This window comes from Prosopis cineraria, unplaced genomic scaffold (assembly GCF_029017545.1).
Source record: "Prosopis cineraria cultivar Desert tree isolate PC_DT_omini unplaced genomic scaffold, ASM2901754v1 PC12, whole genome shotgun sequence".
Classification (NCBI taxonomy): Eukaryota; Viridiplantae; Streptophyta; class Magnoliopsida; order Fabales; family Fabaceae; genus Prosopis; species Prosopis cineraria.
In genome coordinates this window covers 11,654,379-11,675,693 of record NW_026555343.1, presented here as the reverse complement: position 1 = coordinate 11,675,693, position 21,315 = coordinate 11,654,379, and positions in this window count along the sequence as shown.

Here is a 21,315-nt window from a genome sequence, read left to right as displayed (position 1 = left end):
AGACATTAATTAATAATAGGTTGACTTGCATTTGCCTATCTTTACACTTTTTTGTCATGTGCTTTGCTCTCCAGTTCCCTAATTTTTTTGGATAGGGAATCATAATTTGAAATGCATGTTGACATTAGTTGACATAAATATAGATATAGTGAATTTTGATACTTTTATCCCAACTAGCTTTATGACTTAGAACTCCCCACTAGAATCAAATTCAAAGATAAGGTCATATATCCCAAAGGAAGTTTAAATCTTTGCTTCAATTTCGCGTTCTTTTGGTATATGAATCCTCATAATCAAATGCATAAATTTTATTCATAAGAGTGCCATTTGATTCCTACTAAATTAAGAGTGGGTTTTATTTTCTAAAAAAAAAAAAATTAAAACTTCTTCATAATGAAAATTAATTTTCAAACATAATTTTTTTTTTTTTGGGCTAGCAAGAATCTCGAAACATGATGGTATCAAATCAACTATATATCTACAAATTAAATCAACTATATATGACCAATCAGGAATCAAATCAGCCATATATCTGCAAATTAAATCAACTAAATATGACCAATCATCCTGATTGGTCATATCAATTGGATTATCTTTCTTTCATTTTAGAAATATTTTAATAAACTATTTTTTGGGCATTTTTTACCGGTGTATTAAATTCAATTTCAAATTTATTACCCAGCCGCTGATCACGGGAGCATTAACACATCTACCGTTTTATCCATTATAGGGCATTTCTACTATTGTTTCTCCAATTTCAATTTCAAACTTAATTTTTACAGCGCCACTTATCATGAGAGCATTTACTCCAGCATTTATAACGGCTTTTTTAACTTCGGCATTTCATTTCTTGTGATCGAAGAAAACTGTCCATTTGTCATGCATTCCTCTTCTACTCTCATCGTAATATCCCATGCCTTATTTTGCCTTTCTCTTCTGTTGGGCCTCTCAGTTTTAGCTCTAACCTTATCTTCTGTTTCCTTTTGCTTTCATCTATCATACACTTCTATTCTTGACAATGGGGGTTTTTATTTTCTTTCTTTCTTCTATATAACGCTGTTAAAAAAATTATTTTTATGAGAAACTATACTGAGATATAATTCAGTGATTGACTTTATTTCTTTAAAATTCCCTAGAATGAAATAGGAACTTGAATTATTTTTGTGGGATGTTCTGTTAATGAAGTTACAGATGCATGTCAATGTTGAAGATTTGAACATTCAAGGCTTGGAAACATGTTATCTACTATGCTTTCTCTGCCCAAAACATGTTAATGATTTTTTTTCTTTCCTCTCTTAGGTGTCATGAATTGCGCGCGCATATATATATATATATATATATTGCATAATTAATTTAATCGTCTCTACTCATTTAGGGTTTTTGGGTTCCATCGATGCGGCTTGCCTAGAGGAAGGGCCTTTAACATTGGACTCGGTGAATGGCGCTCAAAATTCAATTGCACTGCTAATCCATACATGTATGAGCATGTTGGATCATTTATGGATCTCATATTACTGATGAGAAATTGTGAATTGGTTTTCAATATGAATTCAATTCATAGGGAATTAGGCACAATGAATGTTTAGATTCTTTATTTATAAATGTGTCTCCCAGCAAACAATTGGTATTGTAGTTTGACGCAAAATGTCAAGAGGAAATATGTTTCATTTATACTCTTGAAGTATTGCAACTTGTCTGACTGCAACACAATTATGGCCTGCCTATGTGTCATTTTAGAAATATAATTTCACTGCTTTTCTTACTCAAAATAGTTCCAATTTCAACACTTGAGATCATGGCATTGCTAAATAGTTCTCTTTCAAAAAATATTTGTCGTAGTTGCTGGAGTTAAGTGCTGAAGATTTAATTGCTAAAAGAGACTCATATTTTATTCCACCTGAATGCTACAAGTAAATTGATGGGAAAAATTTTCACGGTTCGACTAGGTAGAAGATTTTCTGGAGAGTGTTTGGCAGTATTCTAAAATTTAATAATCATTATATTGATGGGGGCCACAGTGAAGAAAATCATGGAAGTGGGCGGCCAAAATTAGACTTTTCATTTTTTTTTTCAAGTAAAAAGTAAGAAATTTATCAAAAAAATTTTCACTTGCCCTTTCGTCCTGGGCTACCGAAAATATAACGCCTCACTCAGTAAAACATTTTTAAACAATATCTACTGTAATAATAAAATCTAAAACCAGTTAAAATATTTATTATTATAGAAAATTTTTAAACCTAATAAAAATATTCAAGCATATCTTTCCAAAATACATACTCTCTATCATGGTAAAAAAGAGTTTACCATGGTAAATAAAATCAACCTAAAACCGGAATTTAAAACAGCACATTGGCAAAATAGAGATATCCCAAAGTAATAATCAACCTCTATAACAACAATAACATCATCATCATCATAAATCACAACTCCAAGCACATGCATCATCTTAAAGCCTCAAAATAATAATAAAACAAATAAAGGGGACTCAGTGGCATACTATAGTTGCCTCAAGTCTCCACTTGTTTCCCCCTCGTTGCTCCTGATCCTTCGCCTAAAATTGTCATAAACCAGATAATGAGACAGGAGGGCCCTGGTAACCACATAATAATTTAAAATGCATGCTGACATGTTTAGAGGCACTTAAGTGGGAAAAAAAGGTAAAAGAATAATAAAATAAGATCTATCCATGTTATTATACCTCACGAAGCTCACCAATGATAAGATACAACCTGGCCAACGGTGTAGAGCTCAACACCGATCCATGAATTCCCTCTTCTATATGACCGAGAAAGGTCCATATGTTCCAAGGGCTAACTCCAATCCTAACAAAAGGAAGGAGAAACACCAAAGGGATTGGCCTAAGAATGTGAGCCAACCACTAGGCACCTGGTGATAGCAAATCATGTGGTCAGATGGATCAATAATCATCACTTCAATACTTCCAACAACAGCCTATATCCCAAATAAACAGAACTCATATATAAATTCAGCATATACAACACATGACAGTAGTTACAATCATCATGAATGCTCAACAATTTTGCTTCCAAATCATATGATATATTCCCATTTTCAAAAACTTATTTGCATGCTTAATTATCAAAGCAACATCCCGCTTAACAGAAGTTTTCTTATAAAATCAAATTATTCAGAATATATATTGCATGTTATGTATTCCACCCCAAAACAAATTAAAATCAAGCATGCGAGATAAATTAATTGTGGTTTCCTCTTGTCAAGAAAACAGAAGAGTAACCCGTAGCCGAAGGGCGCAAATTACCAGAATTAATCTACAAAATAGTATAAATTCTCATAAATACCAAATAAATACCAAAGTTGTTCTACCAAATTTAAATTATAGTTTTTCCCTATAATCACATGATCAACCTCAAATTACTCCCTATGGGCTCCTCAATTCGTCACTTCAAATTTCTGAAAAATACTAAAATCCAATCAAACAATATATGATCTATACAAATCAAACCATTTTCCCAACACTAGTTATTCCAAACAATCCTCTATCAACCACAATCATCATCCAAATTAACAATCATCAACGATTAGAACCTACCTAGGATTTCCTCTAAGCCGTCTCAGAACCTCAAATCAACAAGAAAAACCAATTAAACACTTTAGGAGTCTCCAAGTAGCTTAACCATACTCATTAAACCAAGATAATCGGTAGAAACCTCAGAATTCAGATCCCTAACTCTATATAAACTATCAACCTCAAATCACCTTAAACATAGAAAAGAGAAATGGTTTAGAGCTTAGAATCACTTACTAGAGGATTAAGGCCTCAATCTGTGCTACGAAACTCCAATCAACAAATCCTAGTAGCTCCCCCCCCCCCCATTTTGTCATTTGATAGTTTCTGGAAAAAGTTGATACTGAAGTTATCCACGTATGACATAAAGTGGATTCTGAAGTTAACACATGACATTAGAGGTTTCCTAAAAATCTATAGTTGCATGGGAACGAATACTTAGCTCTTTGCTATTCAATTACTATCTCAAATGTAGAAACCTTTTTAACGTAACATCAATTTAAAGTAGTTTGTCATTTTGTGGGACAAATTTATAGTTGTTGCAACTAACAATTTTTGTTTGAATATTATATTCCATCCCCACCAAAATGCATAAAAGTTAGCTGGGAGTTTTGTTTTGGGGTTAAATGTTACAAAAAATTTATTTCTATTTATTTTTCATTTTAAAATTCCCATACGGCAACAGCTACAGCAGCAACAATTCTTTTAATATAATGTTGTGCTTTTGTTTAAAAAAAATTTAAAAGTGCAAAACTGGACTAAATGCTAAAAGATATTAACGACATATTAGAAATATTAAAGGGAATTGTGGATAACATTATTTTGGTGACAACAACGTGTGTCATTAAAAGAATACTAAAAAATTTCAAAAATATTAAAAAAATATTTTTGGAAGTTTTCCTCCTAATATTTTCTCCTCCACATTTTCCTACCATTTTCTCCGCCATCCCCACTTAGTCTAAAAAATGAAAAAACAGAGAGTAAGAATTAGCTTTTGCTTTTTTTTTTTTTAATCAAAAGAGAAGATCAAGAAGAAGAAGAAGAAGTAGGAATTAACCTGAACATAATGCATTTTCCAAATAGATAAATGAGTAATATACTCCTTCCATAATTTTATATATATGGTGTTTTTAACTAAATTTTGCATACCAATAAAATTTGTTATTTAGTTGAAAACTTATAAAATCATGACATTTTTCTAGTTTTTCTCCTAATAAATGTCACAATTAATATCATGGCAGTGAGTAAAGCAAACAATAAATATCTCTTTCACTTTTCAAGGCAAGGATAAAATTATTCAATTACTTAAAATTATTATGACATCTTTTATATTTAGAGACACGAGGGGCATTCAGAAATATATAGGGACGGAGGGAGTAATGATTTAAAGGTTTTGAAGATTGCATCCACTTTAATTTTTAACATTTAAATATCACTTAGAATACGTGGAGCCCTATGAATTATGTAAGAAACAATTGATGGTGTACATGTTTGGATTAATAGCAATTTGGATTTGGATTTGGATACAAAAAAAATATATTAATAAATCCATTTTAAATTGTAATTTCTTTATAATTTCAAATTTAATATAATCATTTTAAACATCTTATTTTCTTCCTATTTTCACTTTTGACATTTCTATGACTATCTAATTTTTTATTTTTATCTCAATTTATCTTTCTTCTTGATTTGAAATTTTTTAAACTATCTAAACCAAAGATTTTAAATATATGAATTTCAAATTTGAGATTTGAAATGCAAGATTTTAAATTTAAAACCCAAATCCAAATTCATCAATCCAAACGCTACTTGAAGAGTTGAATGGCAATTTCACACTTAAATTATTGAGCCCAAAACATATGGGATTCTAAACTTATTTTTGATTTAATATTCCTATTTAACTTTTGAAAACAGTATAATATCACTCCTACCATTAATAAAAAATTAACTTTGACTATTAGTTAACTAGAAAATTACAAAAAAGGTCCTTAAAAATTTAGAAAGAACTCAAAAATTACATATATATAATCCAATAAATTATAGGAAAGAACTAAGAAATTTTTTTCCATCATTTTGTGTACTTTTTGATGTCTTTTTCTATAAATTTTTGTCAACTAATGGATAAAGTTAACATTTATTAATAGTAGGGGAAATATTGTCCCATTTTGAAATGTTAAACAGAAATTTTACACAAAAAATGAGTTTAAGGTGCTTTACCATTTAAGTTATAATTAAAAATAAATGAAAATGCACATAATCCAAAAAGATGAATGGAGATGCAGATGTAACATCTATTTTTTTTTTTTTGAAAGGTTTTTAACTTTTACTTTCTATTTAGGGCTAAGGTGCAAATTTACTTTGAAACATTTTTGTGAGAAGCTCTTAGTATCTTAAACTTTTGTTTGGAGCAATCTTACCTTAAAACTTTTAAAAATAATGCAAGTTTTCCCTTTTGTTAACATTGACTCACGTTTGACCATTAACCTTCCTTTGACAAACAGATGTCACGATTATGCTCCTTTTTTTTTTTCTTTGCTTCCTCCTCTCTTTCCTCATCATCCTCTTCACGTTGCTTCTCTGTGCGTTACTTCGTCGTATTCATCCCACCCCTCTCTCTTCAGCACTTGAACCTATTGTCTCCTCTCTCCCTCTTCACCCTCAACATCGAGCAACCCTTTAGGATTCAGTGGCGGATGCATTTCCCTCTTCCACGTATTGCTTCTCTCCCTCTTCATATCATGGCGGCTTGATAACTTATCCTAGGATGAGGAGAAGCCATTGTCAACGTCGCAGCAAGAGGAAGAAGAGTATGGGAAAGGAGGCAGGCTCAGGTGAGCGGGGAAGCTATCATCGAAGGAAGAAGCTAAGGGAAGGAGAGGAAGGCGTCGGGGTCAACAGCACAAGGCAGATGCAGGCGAGGGTAAGACCGTGTTGGAGCTCGAGCATCTTGCTTTGGAGAAGAGCAATAGCACCAATGCATCTGTCAACAAGGTCCTTCAGGTGAGCGTCGACCTTATAGGGGAGGGAGTTCACGGTGTCCTCTTACTGGTCCTCGAGGACCTTGGAGAGGATCTTGATAACTTGTTGGCGTTGACGACCTTGGCAAACTTCTTGATGTTGTCAAAGCGGAAGTAGGGATGAAGATGCAGGTGGAGGTGCATCAACGCTTGAGGAGCTTGTATGCAATGTATGAAGATCTAGAATGAAGGAGAGGATGGAGGAGGGAGAGAGAGAGACGAGAGAGGTTGAGAGAGGACGGAGGAGGGAGGGAGAGATGAGAGAGTTTGAGAGAGGACGGAGGAGGGAGGGAGAGATGATAGCGTTTGAGAGAGGATGGAGATCAACAATGCAGAGTGAGGGAGAAGAGGACACGTGTAAAGGATTTGGTTTTAATAGTCAAACGTGAGTCAATGTTAACAGAAGGAAAAACTTGCACTATTTTTAAAAGTTTCAAAATAAATGGCTCCAAAAAAAGAATTTAGGATACCAAGTGCCTTTTACGAAAAAGTTTCAAGGTAAATTGCACTTTCACCCTTCTATATATATTTAATACTACACATTTAATACAAAGAGGTGATTAAAAGGTAGGATAAGAAATTTTATTTTCTTAGAAGGGTACTATTGGAAGAAATTCATTATTAGGCATAAAAATTTAAAATGGGATAAGTATATATCAAGGGACAAAATGGAAATAAAAATAATAAAAAACATAAGGATAGAGAAAATACATATTGAAAGAACTTCAGGTGAATTTTAAGAAAGTATTGGATTGGTTTTCGAAAAAGCTCGGATTTCGTAATTATTCTTTTGGTTATGTAAAAAAAAATTAATATTCTTGTGACAATATTTTTGAAACGGAGAAAGGAAATCTATACTTGTGATGCTCTCTCTCTCGCTGTGTGTGTGTGTGTGTGTGTTTAGTTTTGGTAAAATCATGACTATTAGTCCTTATATTTTAATTTACCGTGTTTTGATTAGTCCCTATGTATTTTTTAGTCTTTGAGATCCCTTAAATTTCATCTGTCTACAAACGTTATTAGTTCTTATAGTTACTGATGGTATTAAATATGCTGATTTATACATAATTATGTTAATTTTGTTGTTAAACATATAAAATTGTGATGAGTTGGCTATTATATGAGAAAAAATGGCTACTAAACTCTCTATTTCTCTATCCTAGCTGTTGCATCTTATCTCATTCTTTCTAAAACTCCATTCGTCGCGCATTTAATAATTTTGATTTAATGTCAGGGTTTTTTTATCATTCTGATATTTTTATACAACTCATCATAATTTGAATAACTCAATACAAGAAATAATAACAGAATATATGCACACGCTATTAGTCAAGGTTAAGTCCGTATGGTCATATTTAAATAGTGTAGGCACAAATATTAGTGACATTTGACTTGGAGCGACAACAAAAAAAGTATTAGGACAAATATCAAAACACACGAAATTATAAGAAAAACAATTATATTTTTTTCTTTAGCTTTTTAGAGAAAACAATTCAATGCTGTCCGATGGGTGATAAGTGAACTAACTATAGTTGATAGTATTTTCGGTACAGGCGACTGTGTTAATGTCAAAATTAATCTGGATTACATGAGGTGGTGTAACTTCTGCAAGTTTAATTTCAAACAATGTTGTTTGCTAGTGAATATCCATATTTGAATTTTTCTGCGTTCCCATAGAAACTCAATGTGAAGCTACACTCTTGTTCTTGGATTATTCTAGCTTTATTGATGAATCACGATTACAGTTCATATGTTCACACTTTTGAATAAAATAAATGTATTTAACATGCAATTTATCGAGAGAACTCTGTTCATGACATGATCCATAGTGGAAAAAATTCAATGAGACATGACACGAGCAGCGTGACATCTTGCCAATGGTTAATCTATAACAATAATAAAAAAAAAAAACCATCTTGTCATGCTTATCGCATCTATTACCATTTGAATCATTCAATACAAAGCAATTTTACAGTGAATTAGAATCCCATGTGCAAGAAAGCATTTCAAAACTGGTGAGCAATGCATTCGTAGTTGTTATAGCAAATTTGATGTTAAAAAAAGTCACCATTTTTAAATATTATGCATAAAAAATTTAAATTGTTTTACTGTTTAGAATATTAGCTCCACAAGTCTTACCTCGTGATAAAAAATGGTGAACTTAATTAATTTTATGATATGGTAATCTTTCTTTAATATAAGAGGTTCCAAGCAATCTATAGTTGCATGAGAACTCGGGAAAACTCAGCTCTTGAATTTCTGTTGGGAGGAATGCTTGCATGTAGTGCTGCCCATACTTGAACAGGATTGCTTCCAATAGAAGAATACCTATAATTATAAATAGTCTTGGTCATTAATTATAAATCATTCCATGTTTCTTCTAGTGTAGTAATTTGGTTATTGTAGAAGTTATCTTTTATAGAATGGATAATTTATTCATTATATCAAAATACTAGAGGTGGCCTACAGCAGGATAGAAAAAAAGTAAGTTAATTATTAATATTTAGCTCATATCATCTAATAAAATAATCACAATTAAATAAGCTAATTAAATTTGTATCAAAATGCATTTTTTGAAAAAAAAAATTGACTGTAATTAGTGGACATTTATTGACTTAAATTTTCAATTAACAAAACAACTTGTTTGCTTGGCCAAAACAAAAACTTGTTTGCTTAGTCTCTCTCAATATATCTTTCCGTATCCAGTCTTATCTATCAATGTAATGGCCATTTATTTATTATCATCACCCAAGTGTTTTTTTAAAATATAAGATCGCCGTAAGTGTATTTTATGGTAAGAATTAAATTGATAATTTATTTCGTCTAATGTCACAATTAGTAATTTTACACCGTCAAATCAAGTATGGAGAGAAAATATCAAGAAAGGATATGAAAAGGATGGAAGTGATATCAAAAAAGGCCACCACATAATGTTGCAGATTTGGCTATAAAAGCCCGGCATGAGCAAGGAAAAGGCAATCAATCATGATAAGTAGCTCAAAACAAGTGTTAATATTTTTGTTGTGTTATCGGCAGCCTAGCGTTTCTACCACTCCAACACCAATATCAATGCATATCTTTTATGGCCTCAGCAGCCTCCGCATCCACCTCTGCCTCCACCGTCTCCATTTCCTTCCAGAACACCCTCACCACCACCTCAATGATCTCCTCCTCTCAACGATATCCAAATGTCAGTAGACTTGAATCGATGGGAAAAGTTCCACATTAGATAAAGCTATGTTTAAGAGTTTGTCACATACCGAGATAAGATTGTGACACTCTTATTTTCCTAATCATAAATGTAATCCATGAGTAGGAAGAAGGGACCAAATTCAGACATATATAGTGAAAAGTAGAAATTATAGGCTTTATGATTAGGTATCTGTGCACATAGAGCCGCGAAGTACAATAGAAGCCATCGAGCAAGTCACAAGGAACAAGGCATCCCTAGCATGCAAGAAAGATGTGTCTGAAAATTATCATGTGCAGGAGACCAGGCTCTTGTTACAAACAATTCATATTTGCCTCACCACCAGCATCAAACCTCCACCCTTTCCTTGTGTAAGTTCACTTAATTTCACCATTAATATACTTTTTCTTTAATTTTATATCATTCATGCAAAACAAAAAAAAACTTCATTTCCTTTTATTTTAATACAACAACTAACACGTGTTTGGTCCTGTTGGATTTAAACATCATCGAGCTGGGTTAGCTTAGCTTTCCCAATATGATTTGTGTGTATGAGTAAATTAGCCCCTAAATTATTTGTTCCGAAGCATATGAGATCCTAAACATATTTTTTGTATAATGTTCCCTTTTGATTGCATATAACCTTATCATTAACAAAAGTTAACTTTAATCATTAATTGACTAGAAAATGATAAAAAGGGCATAAAGAATTCTTGATCATTTTCTGTAATTTTTGGGTCATTTACTGTAATTTTTAGATCTTTTTTTTTATTTTTGAAATATTTTTTCAGTAAACTAATAATCAAAATTAACTTTTGTTAATGGTAAGAGAATGAAGAAAGAGTGAACAGAGAAGTTGTGTTGTTGGATGATATGCTCGATGGTCTTGTCATATTATCTATGGTTTTTAATTTGCAATATATTCGAGACCTTTTTCATACAAGATTGATGTGTGTGTGTGTGTGTGTGTTGTGTGTGTAGAGGAGTCGCCATGGAATAAAATGAATGTTATTTAAATCATGATTGACCTGACTTGGACCTAATCTTGATCTGACTAAATGGCTTTTATTGATCTTTTAAATGATTCAATAATCAGTCCATTTTTAGTGCTTTACATTTTTATTTACCATCATGTACCTTTTCTTCATATTTTTAGCCGTTTTCACTAAAGACAAAGAGATTTTACGGACAACAACTATCAATAACCGTGATCAATATATAACAACTGACCATAGTGTTAGTGTCAAGATTTATTTGGATTACATGAGGTGGTCACACTTCTGCAAGTTTAATTTCAAAACAATTTGTTTGCTAGTGTGAATATCCATATCTGAATTTTTCTTCGTTCCCATAGAGACTACACTCTTGTTCTTGAGATCGTTTTAGCTTTATTTTTATGAATCACGATTAGAGTTCAAGTGTTCACACTTTTGGGGAAAAAAAAGGAAGAATTTAAAAAAAAATGCTAAATTTCCAAAATTTTATTGCAGTTTTGGGGTATTAAATTAATATTAAATTTTTTATGCAAATGATAAAATTTCCATTCATTTAAATTAATATGAGGACTGCCATATTCACTTGTTTATTTACTTATAGAATGTTGTTAATTGCCCTACTTTACTTGTTTTCATTTTAAGTGTTTAAATCATTTTATGACAACTTAATTCATATACTATTTGTTGTTCATTTACTTACGAACTATTGTTCATTGTCATAATTCACTTATTCATTACTAAACTTTTAATTGATTTCATTGCACAGAAATAAACAAGTCAAGTAAGGTAATTAATAATATTCTAGAAGTAAATGAATAAGTGAAGTTAGGCAATTAATAAGCAAGGAGGTTATGATATTAATTTAAAGAAGGGGCAATTTTGTCATTCAATCAAAAATTTAATATCAAATCAGCACCCTTGAATTACAATAAAATTTTAAAAATTTAGGAACTATGAATTTAAATAAGTTTGGTCAAGGGTTCATTATTGAAATTTTTCCAAAAAAAAAAAATAATCACACGACACATGCATGCATTATGGAGTGAACTCTGTTCCTGACATGATCCGTGGGGGAATTTGGAAAAATATCAATGGAACCTGACGTGAGCAGCGTGACATCATACCAAAGGTAACGCATAAAACAAAAGAAAATTTTTATAAAGATAACTCCACGCTTTTGGGGGGAAAAAATAATATCGGAGGTTTGAATAATTTATTTTTCCAATTTGCTCGCTATAGTTTACAAACGTTTCACGATAATCCTTCTATGCTACCGGAGGTTTGAAATTTAATCTATAAAGTATAGGTTTGTCATTACATAGATATATTAATTTACTATAATTAATTGATAATTGAAGGGATGGAAAGCAATCACACAGATGAAGACAATTTTCGATCAGAGTCCATCGGTAATTACTCGATAAACTAGACATTAATGTGAGTAAAGACAAATTCAATAGAGATTGTATATAAAATAGGGTATATAATACTATAAAGATGGCCCAAAAAAAGTATATAATACTATATATATATATATATATATTATAACTTTAAATTATTTGCAGATCCTGATTTTCATTTTTCTATGTATAAATACTCCCGTTTCCTATATATGAATCCGCATAATTAGAAGATCTGGTGATGAGGTAGGGACGAACAAGGAATCTCATCTCGCAGTGATATTAATGAAACCCCAATGATTTCTGTACTTTTTTATTACTACTTTTTTTGTGGATATGAGGAGAGATATCATTTTTTTTCAATAAATTATTAAAAGAGATATTAGCATCTGTTCAAAAACAATTGGTCCATCATTTCCCATGAAACTTAACAGAGCACATTCGATTGACATCTCACATGTTTAAAAATGAAAATGGGCAAAAAAAAAAAAAAACCGGCCTACTGCTTTCCCGTTTGCGGGAAGTAATGATAAAGAGGCTGAAAAAAGAGGTGGGTTCAATTATTTTCTAATTCTTAAATGAAATATTATGTATTATATATTATATATATGTAATATATTATTTAATAATTAAATATATGTAAATAGACAATTACCTCCTATTAAGTTTGTGGGTTAGATCTTATAAAAATAAGCCAAATCTATTCACCTAAATAGACATAATCAAATGACTAAATCTGACATCACGTATTTAATAAATAGGTCAGGCCAGACCCAAAATAAATCTAGTTAAACTCTCGATAAACCACCTAGTTTACCTCCACCCTTATACAGCTAAGGCAACAAATTTGAGATTAGAGGATCTACCTCAGCCCTATCTCTTTCCCCTAGCTATGAACAAATCATTACGTTTCAGTGTTTCTAAAAGTTTTCCTTTCTAATTTTTTTCCCACTACTTTCCTCCAATTTTTCCTTTCCAAACCAAGACTAACTTCTCATTTATGCACATTTAAATATAAGATTAAAATTTTAGAAGGAAAAACTATTTCCGAAACTAATGCAATAAGTATACACGCATGGTTTTAAATTATGTATCTATATGTCTATTTATATATAATAAAAATACTTATAAAAGATAACAAAGGAAAAAAAATATCATAATAGTTATAATATTTTTTTGTCAGAATATATAATGTTCAATCTAATTAATAATTCTCTTTATAAAAGTAATTTGAAGAAAAAGTTATATTAAAATTAAAATTATCAAAATAATTTGAAATTAAATTATTGAATATATTTTCATGTTATTTATATATTTTAAAACTAACAAATCTGTTCATGATCGCCGGTAGAAAAATATCATTGAACATGACGTCAGCAGTGTGACATCATGCCGATGACTAATAAAAACAGACAGGTGGGATTGTTGGGATACACCGTGCTATCACATCAACTAGTATTTGGAGCATCCAATCCATATGGAATATTATTTTTTTTTAACAGTGAATTCGAGTCACATGCTCCCTCTCTCCAGTTCTTAATGATACAATTAACAAACTTACGATTTAGTTAAAAATGTTAGTTATAATTTTAAAATTATAAAAAATATATAACTTTTTAATTTTACCTTTTTTTAAATTGATGATTATAATAAATTATTGTTTCAGAATTCAAATGACAATGAATATATAAAGGGTAAAATTGAAAATAAGGCATTGCTTATTCTAACTTTGGCTTATATTTAGGATTAAAAAAAGCTTTCAAACTTTGCCTTATATTAAAAAACGAGTAGCATTAATTATGATTTTAATTAATTGGTTTTGTTTGATAATTAACAGCCAGGTATTTGAGAGCGGTTGAAAAATGCATTTATAGTTATTATTGCAAATTTGATGTTAATAGAAGTGACCATTTAATAACTAAAGTATAGTGAAAAGAAAAGACTCAAAAACCTGAGTTTTTAAAATTTTGAATTAATATGTGGCATCCTTTGCTCTCCTCTATTTAATTTGCTCGTCTCTCCCAATTTTTGGATGGACTATAAGATAGTGTTAGACAAAAGAAAAGCTTTATAGTAGCGATCCACATCTGCTTGTGTTTTGTCTAATTTAAGATTCTGTAACACACACAATAGGAACATGACTCTTTTTTTTAAAAAAAAAAACGTATATGTAATCCATTACCAGGAAGAAGCGACCAAGTTCAGATATCACAGATATAGTGAATTTCTAACTTCAAATAAATTGTGGATTTTTTATGATTAGGTATTCATCGAGATGGAACCACGAAGTACAATTCCGTTAGTGTACTAAAAGCCATCAAGAACGTCACAAGGGGAAACGCTTCCCTAGCATGCAACAAAGATGTGCCTGGAAAATTTCAGCTCTCTGAGATTCGCCTTTGTATTGCTAGTGATAGCCGAGCTCTAGAAGATTGCAAAACAACAGGCTCCTGTAATCATAGTTTGTCAAAATCTCGAGTTAACCTTTTAAATTTATTATTTTTATGTTTCTAACTTATAAAATCATGTTATTTACTCATAAACTCGAACTAGATCAAACTTGGTTAAACTAGTAAGTTAGCTCTTTGAATTTGTCATTTTTAATTTTTTAAATTTACAAAATAGTGTCAACTTATTTATAAACTTAGACTAGATACAATTGATTAAACTTGTCAATTTTAATTGAGTTGAGAAAGTTAGATATATACTATGTAGAACTCGTTTTATAGAACATAGTTCAAAGAAAAATAAAACTCAAAAGAAAAAATTAATATTAATAAAAAAGAAAACAATGAAAATAAGTTGCCCTATTTTAAAATGTTATGTTGAGTATAGGTAGATTTAGTTTCAATAATTTATATTTAATATATTTAAATTAAATTATCATTATATTTTATATTTTAATTATTTAATCATATATTTTTAATGATTATTTATTAATAAAAGTAAACTCTTATAAGTGTACCATCTGAATTTATATCCATATCATGAGTTTATTTCTACTCGTAAGTTGACAACCTTACTTGTGATAAAACATTCATATTTGCCTCACCACCAGCAGGATCAAACGAACTGCGACCCTCTTCTTGTGTTGGTTCACTTAATTAATTAATTTCACCATTAATATACTTTTTCTTTAATATTATATCACCCATGCATAAAAAACAAAAAAATCCTTACCTTTTTTTTTAATACAACTATCTAGTGGGGTAAAGGCTTGTTGTGTGTTGTATCTCGTGTTTGGTCCTGTAGGATCAGATTTATATACATCATTGAGTTGTGTTAGCTTAGTTTTTTTCCCGTATAATTTTGGATAATTGAACAAATTTACCTTTAAACTATAGGTTTACTTAAAGGGAAATATTAAAAATACATCATTAATAAAATTTTATTTTTTTATGTTATTTTATATTTTGAGACAACAATATCTCCCTACTTTATCGTATAATTTGGAACTGTAAGAGTATTTAGTTGGTATACATGCTGGCTATGATTAATTAATTGGACAACACAACTAAGCATTTCCAATTCAATTTATTAATCGGATAAACAAATAAAAGATCTGAGTGATAGAACATCGAACATCAAAAACAAAAGGAAAAATGTTATAAAGATGACTCCACAGTTTTAAAAAATGATTTCATTAAAGAATTTTATTTTTAAATTCTGACTAGATCATAAAACAAAAAAGAAAATCCATTGACCACTTCTTCGTCTCAACTGTCTGCCATACTTTCAAATCACGTGCCTCTCAGCCTTTGGGCACATGAGAAAAGAATTAATTAATATGATTGATTTGGAATATAATTAATTACGTTATGTGGTATATAATTGATTTATAAAATTGATTAATAAGATTAATTTTAATCAAGATTCAAAAGTAGAATTGAAAGCAAAATTGAAAAGAAGAATTGAAAATAAGGCATAACTATGGTTTTGTAAAAATATATTCAAAGACTCATGTTATATATTAAAATCAATTATGAATCCAAAATCATGTTTTTAAAAAAATATTCAAATATTCATTATACATGCCAAAATTAATTATGAACTCAAACCATAGTTTCTTAAAATACCCATACACCCCCTATATGTCAAAATTAATTATGTACCCAAAATTATGGTTATTTAATAAGCTACTCCTACATGCTTTTTAATTTAATTTTTTAATTATACATTTCTAAAATTTATTAAAAAATCATATAAATTATTTTACACATATATTGTTTGGTTCATAATTGATTTTGACATAATAAGAGGTGTTTGGATATTTTTTAAAAAAATTATAATTTTAGATTCATAATTAATTTTAACATGTAACATAGGTGCTTGGGTAATTTTTGCTTTCCGTAAAATTGATTGATTAATCCAAACAGGCACCTATTTGTTTGCTTCGAAGTCGAAAAACTCCTCGGCCGTGGAACATTATCGAAGATCAGTGCCAAAAGAGAAAATCCTGAACGTGGCTAAGATTTGGGAAGGATGATGGATTAGGACAAATAAACTCCGTGCCGAAAAGGGCCCTAGAAAAATAATAATAATAATAATAATAATGATAAAAATAAAAAATGCCGGATCACAAGAAAACTGTTGAGGAAGATGGACTTGGGATTAAAAGAGAATTGTTGGTTTGTTGCACGTAAGTATTAACGGTTTTGTTGGCCAAAAGAAAATAATAATAATAATTGACTGTGTTGATATAAATCGACGTCGTTTTGAGTCAAAGGATCAATCAAAAGGCGCAACAAACACTCCTCCCCCTTAGTTTTTGAGTGGTTATTGCTTATTAAATGTATTACAAGCATATCTTCCAGGTGAAACACCAATCCCACACGTATTGGTGTGCATTTTAAATGCATTTATTTCTTAATTAACAAGTTCAAAATATGACAAGGTTTGATGTTTTACTTGTCATAACCAATTGCTTCTAGTTAAATGCATATAAACATTTATTAATTAATGAATGATTGCTTGCTAAAACATGTCTTACAATTGTCCCTTCCCTACAATCAAGCTTTGTTAGATTTTTGAACTTGTGAGTTAATAAACAGCTACTTGTTAGATCTACATGGATATTCATTAGTTAATGAATAGTTGTTTGTTGAAACTAGTCTTACACTTGTTCCTTCTCACAACCAAGTTTTGTCATCTTTTTAAACTTATCAATTAATAAATAACTACTTATTAAATGCGCATGGATATTTATTAATTAACTAACAAATGACTTTTTGATGAAATAAACCTTACATTTATCTCTTTTCACAACCAAGCTCTATCACATTTTTGAACTTGTCAATTAATAAATAACTACTTGTTATAATAAACAAATGACTCCTTGTTAAATGTACAAGGTTACTTTTCAATTAACAAATGGATACTTATTTAAACAAGTATATGATTTGGAAACTTAAGAATTTACAAAGACAACATATACTAAATTTGGTCTTTTTATGGGGTTTTTATGATTAGGTATTCTTCCCGATGGAACCACGAAGTACAATTCCAATCATGCAATAGAGCCATCAGGAAAAGTCACATTTAGGAAGGCATCCCTAGCTAGCATGCAAGGAAGATGTGTATTAAAATTTTCAGCTCTATGAGATTCACCTTTATACTGCTAATGGTAGCCTAGATCCAGAAGATTGCAAAAGACCAGGCTCTTGTTATAAACAATTCATATTTGCCTCACCACCAGCAACGAACCACGACCTTTTTCTTGCGTAGAAGTTCACTTAATTGATTTCCCCTTAATATACATTTTCTTTAATATTATATCATTTATGAAGAAAATTACTTTCCTTTTTTTTTTTATAATACAACTACCACATGTTTGGTCCTGTCGTATTAGATTTAGACATAGTTGAGTTGGGTTAGCATAGCTTTTCCAATATTTTTTTGGGTAATTGAGCAAATTAGCTTCTAAATTATAGGTTTAGGTGCGTTTGGCACCCTAAACTCATTTTCTGTATAATTTTCACATTAAACTTTTGAAAACGATACAATTTGGCTCTTGTTATTAACAAAAGTTACTTTTAACTGTTAATTGATCAGAAAATAATTAAAAAAAACCTAAAATTACAAAAAGATCCAAATTAAATTTTCTTGTCCTTTTATAATTTTGAGTCTTTGTTTGTAATTTTTGGTTTTTTTTTAGTTATTTTTTGTAATTTTTGAGGTTCTTTTCTGTCAATTTTTGATTAACTACCAATCAAAGTTAACTTTTGTCAATAATAGAGGCCAAATTGCAATGTTTTTAAAAGTTCAAGGGAAATAAATTTAGGGTCCTAGATGCTTCTTAACTTATAATCTAGGGGCTAATTTGCTTATTTACCCTTATGATTTTCTCTAAATTTTAAGTAGAATCAAATCTTTCCCACATGACGTCGGACCACCATTATTTTTTTTCCTTTAGCATTCCTCATATCACTTAATATTTGATTTTTTTTTTTGGTTTATTCAGCTCCACATCATCATCAATATCGGAACAGGAGGAGGAAGTGGGTGATCTGTGATCATAAAGCAACGTTGCTGTGTTGTAAGAGAATGACGAAAGAGTGATGCTAGCTAGTAGTATTGAATAAAGTTGTGTTGTTGGATGACATGCTCTCGATGGACATGTCATTATCTATGGCTTTTAATTTGCAATCTATTGAACGTCTATGTTATATAAGATTGATAAATGTGTGTGTGTGTGTGTGGGTGTATGGGAGTGACCATGCAATAAAATGAATGTTATTTAAATCATGATTGATCTGATTAATTTCGAACAGATCTTGATTGGACCACATTACTCTGACTGATCTCTTAAACTGATTCAGTAGTCAGTCTGTTTTTTGTGCTTTACATTTTAATTTGCCTTCAGGTTCCTTTTTCTTCATATTTTTAGTTGGTCTTCAAGCAAGAATTCAAGACCATTTTTAGCCGTTTTCACTAAAGATAAAGAGATTTTACAGGCCGTCCTCTTCCATAACCAAGGGTGGCCAAAGTTTACCTTTCACAAAAAATTAAAGTTTATAGTTTTGAAACCAAATGCGTCATTAAACTTTAGTCCTAAAAAATTGATTTACCAGAGAAGTTACACTTCAAAAAAATTTATTGAAAAATAAATTATAAAAATTAGGCTTAAATAATTGTAATTATAAGAGTAAAATTAATTTTATATCAAGTATTTTACATCTTATAAGTTACTTGATAAATGACAATTTTATATATTTTTATCCTTTTAATTTAGACTTTTAAATATTTATTTCAAGCTAATAGAGTTTAATTAGATATTATTTAATGTTATTAGCCAATATTCAGTTTTGGAATTTTAACTAACTAAATCTTTGATTTTAAATATAAACAATATCTTTAATATTTTTTGCACCTGTGCTATTTAATTTTATTTTATTTGTGTAGATCTTCTAAATTTAATTTGAAAGATATTGATAAAGAACATATTGGATAAGAAGAATATGGGAATGCTTGGAGATCAAATCAAGAATTAATTTTAGAAATTTCGTTTATATTTATCTTGGATATTTTAGTGTAGTTTTTATTTAGGGTTATTTAAGGTAGTTTTATTTTTTATTAAATTATTAAGTTTCAAGTTGGAAGAGGCGTGCGAACACAGCACAGTACATATATATATAAAGCAAGCCGCACGCACAGGGAGAAGGATCCATTCAATATAAAAAGGGGAATAGCACGCACAGGAGGACGCACAGGAGGAGAAAAATCACGATTTTTTTGACAGAGAGGAGAAGAAAGGACAGTGATCGCAGTTCAATTTTTTCCTTCAATACAGGCGATGGCCTCTCTTATTTTTATCTCATATTGTTTGATTTTTAATTTTATGGATAGCTAATTTTTTTTGGTGCAATCAGTCATAAACCATGATCCTAAATTTTAATTAGAGTTCTTAATATTTAGAGAAGATTTATTCTAGCTTTATTTAATTTGCTCTTCTTCTTCCTACCTCTAAATGTTATGCTTTAATTGCTATTGTTGATTGGAGTAGTTTTATTGCATAATTTTTGAGTTATAAATTTTATCTGAGGTTTTACTTGCTATAATCGATTGATATAGCATTGTAAGAGTAATTTGGCTTGGCTTGGGTGATTATCTATGCTTTGTTTCTGGTATGGCTAATATAGAACAGTTGTTACGTTGTGGGTTAAAGGAGATCTCAATTAATTTATAACTTAATCTCTTGTTTTAATTCTTGAATGATAATTTGAGAAATATATAATAAAATCAGAATAATAAAGGTAAATAAAATTAATTTAAATTGTGGGCGAGGAAGATTAAATTTAGGTGATTGGATTGTGATTGATTGCACTGCTTGTTCTTGATAATTTTCTCAATTGAATTTTCTTTATTTATCTAATTTTAATTTAAATTTTTTTTAATTTCATTATAAAAACCCCCATTTTTTAGCTTTTCATAATTATAATTCAAATAGTTACTCTATTGACTCTTAGAGAGACGAACTAAATTTTGTAGAAACAAAGCATGGATAATCACCCAAGCCAAGCCAAATTACTCTTACAATGCTATATCAATCGATTATAGCAAGTAAAACCTCAGATAAAATTTATAACTCAAAAATTATGCAATAAAACTACTCCAATCAGCAATAGCAATTAAAGCATAACATTTAGAGGTAGAAAGAAGAAGAGCAAATTGAAATAAAGCTAGAATAAAATTTTCTCTAAATATTAAGGACTCTGATTAAAATTTAAGATCATAGTTTATGATTGATCGCACCAAAAAAAATTAGCTATCCATAGAATTAAAAATCAAACAATATGAGATAAAAATAAGAGAGGCCATTGCCTGTATTAAAGGAAAAAAATTGAACTGCGATCACTGTCCTTTCTTCTCTTCTCCGTAAAAAAAATCGTGATTTTTCTCCTCCTGTGCGTGCTATTCCCTTTTTTATATTGAATGGATCCTTCTCCCTGTGCGTGCGGCTTGCTTTATATATATGCACTGTGCTGTGTTCGTACGCCTCTTCCAACTTGAAACTTAATAATTTAATAAAAAAATAAAATACCTTAAATAACCCCAAATGAAAACTACACTAAAAGACCCAAGATAAATATAAACGAAATTTCTAAAATTTAATTCTTGATTTGATCTCCAAGCATGCCCATATTCTTCTTATCCAATATGTTCTTTA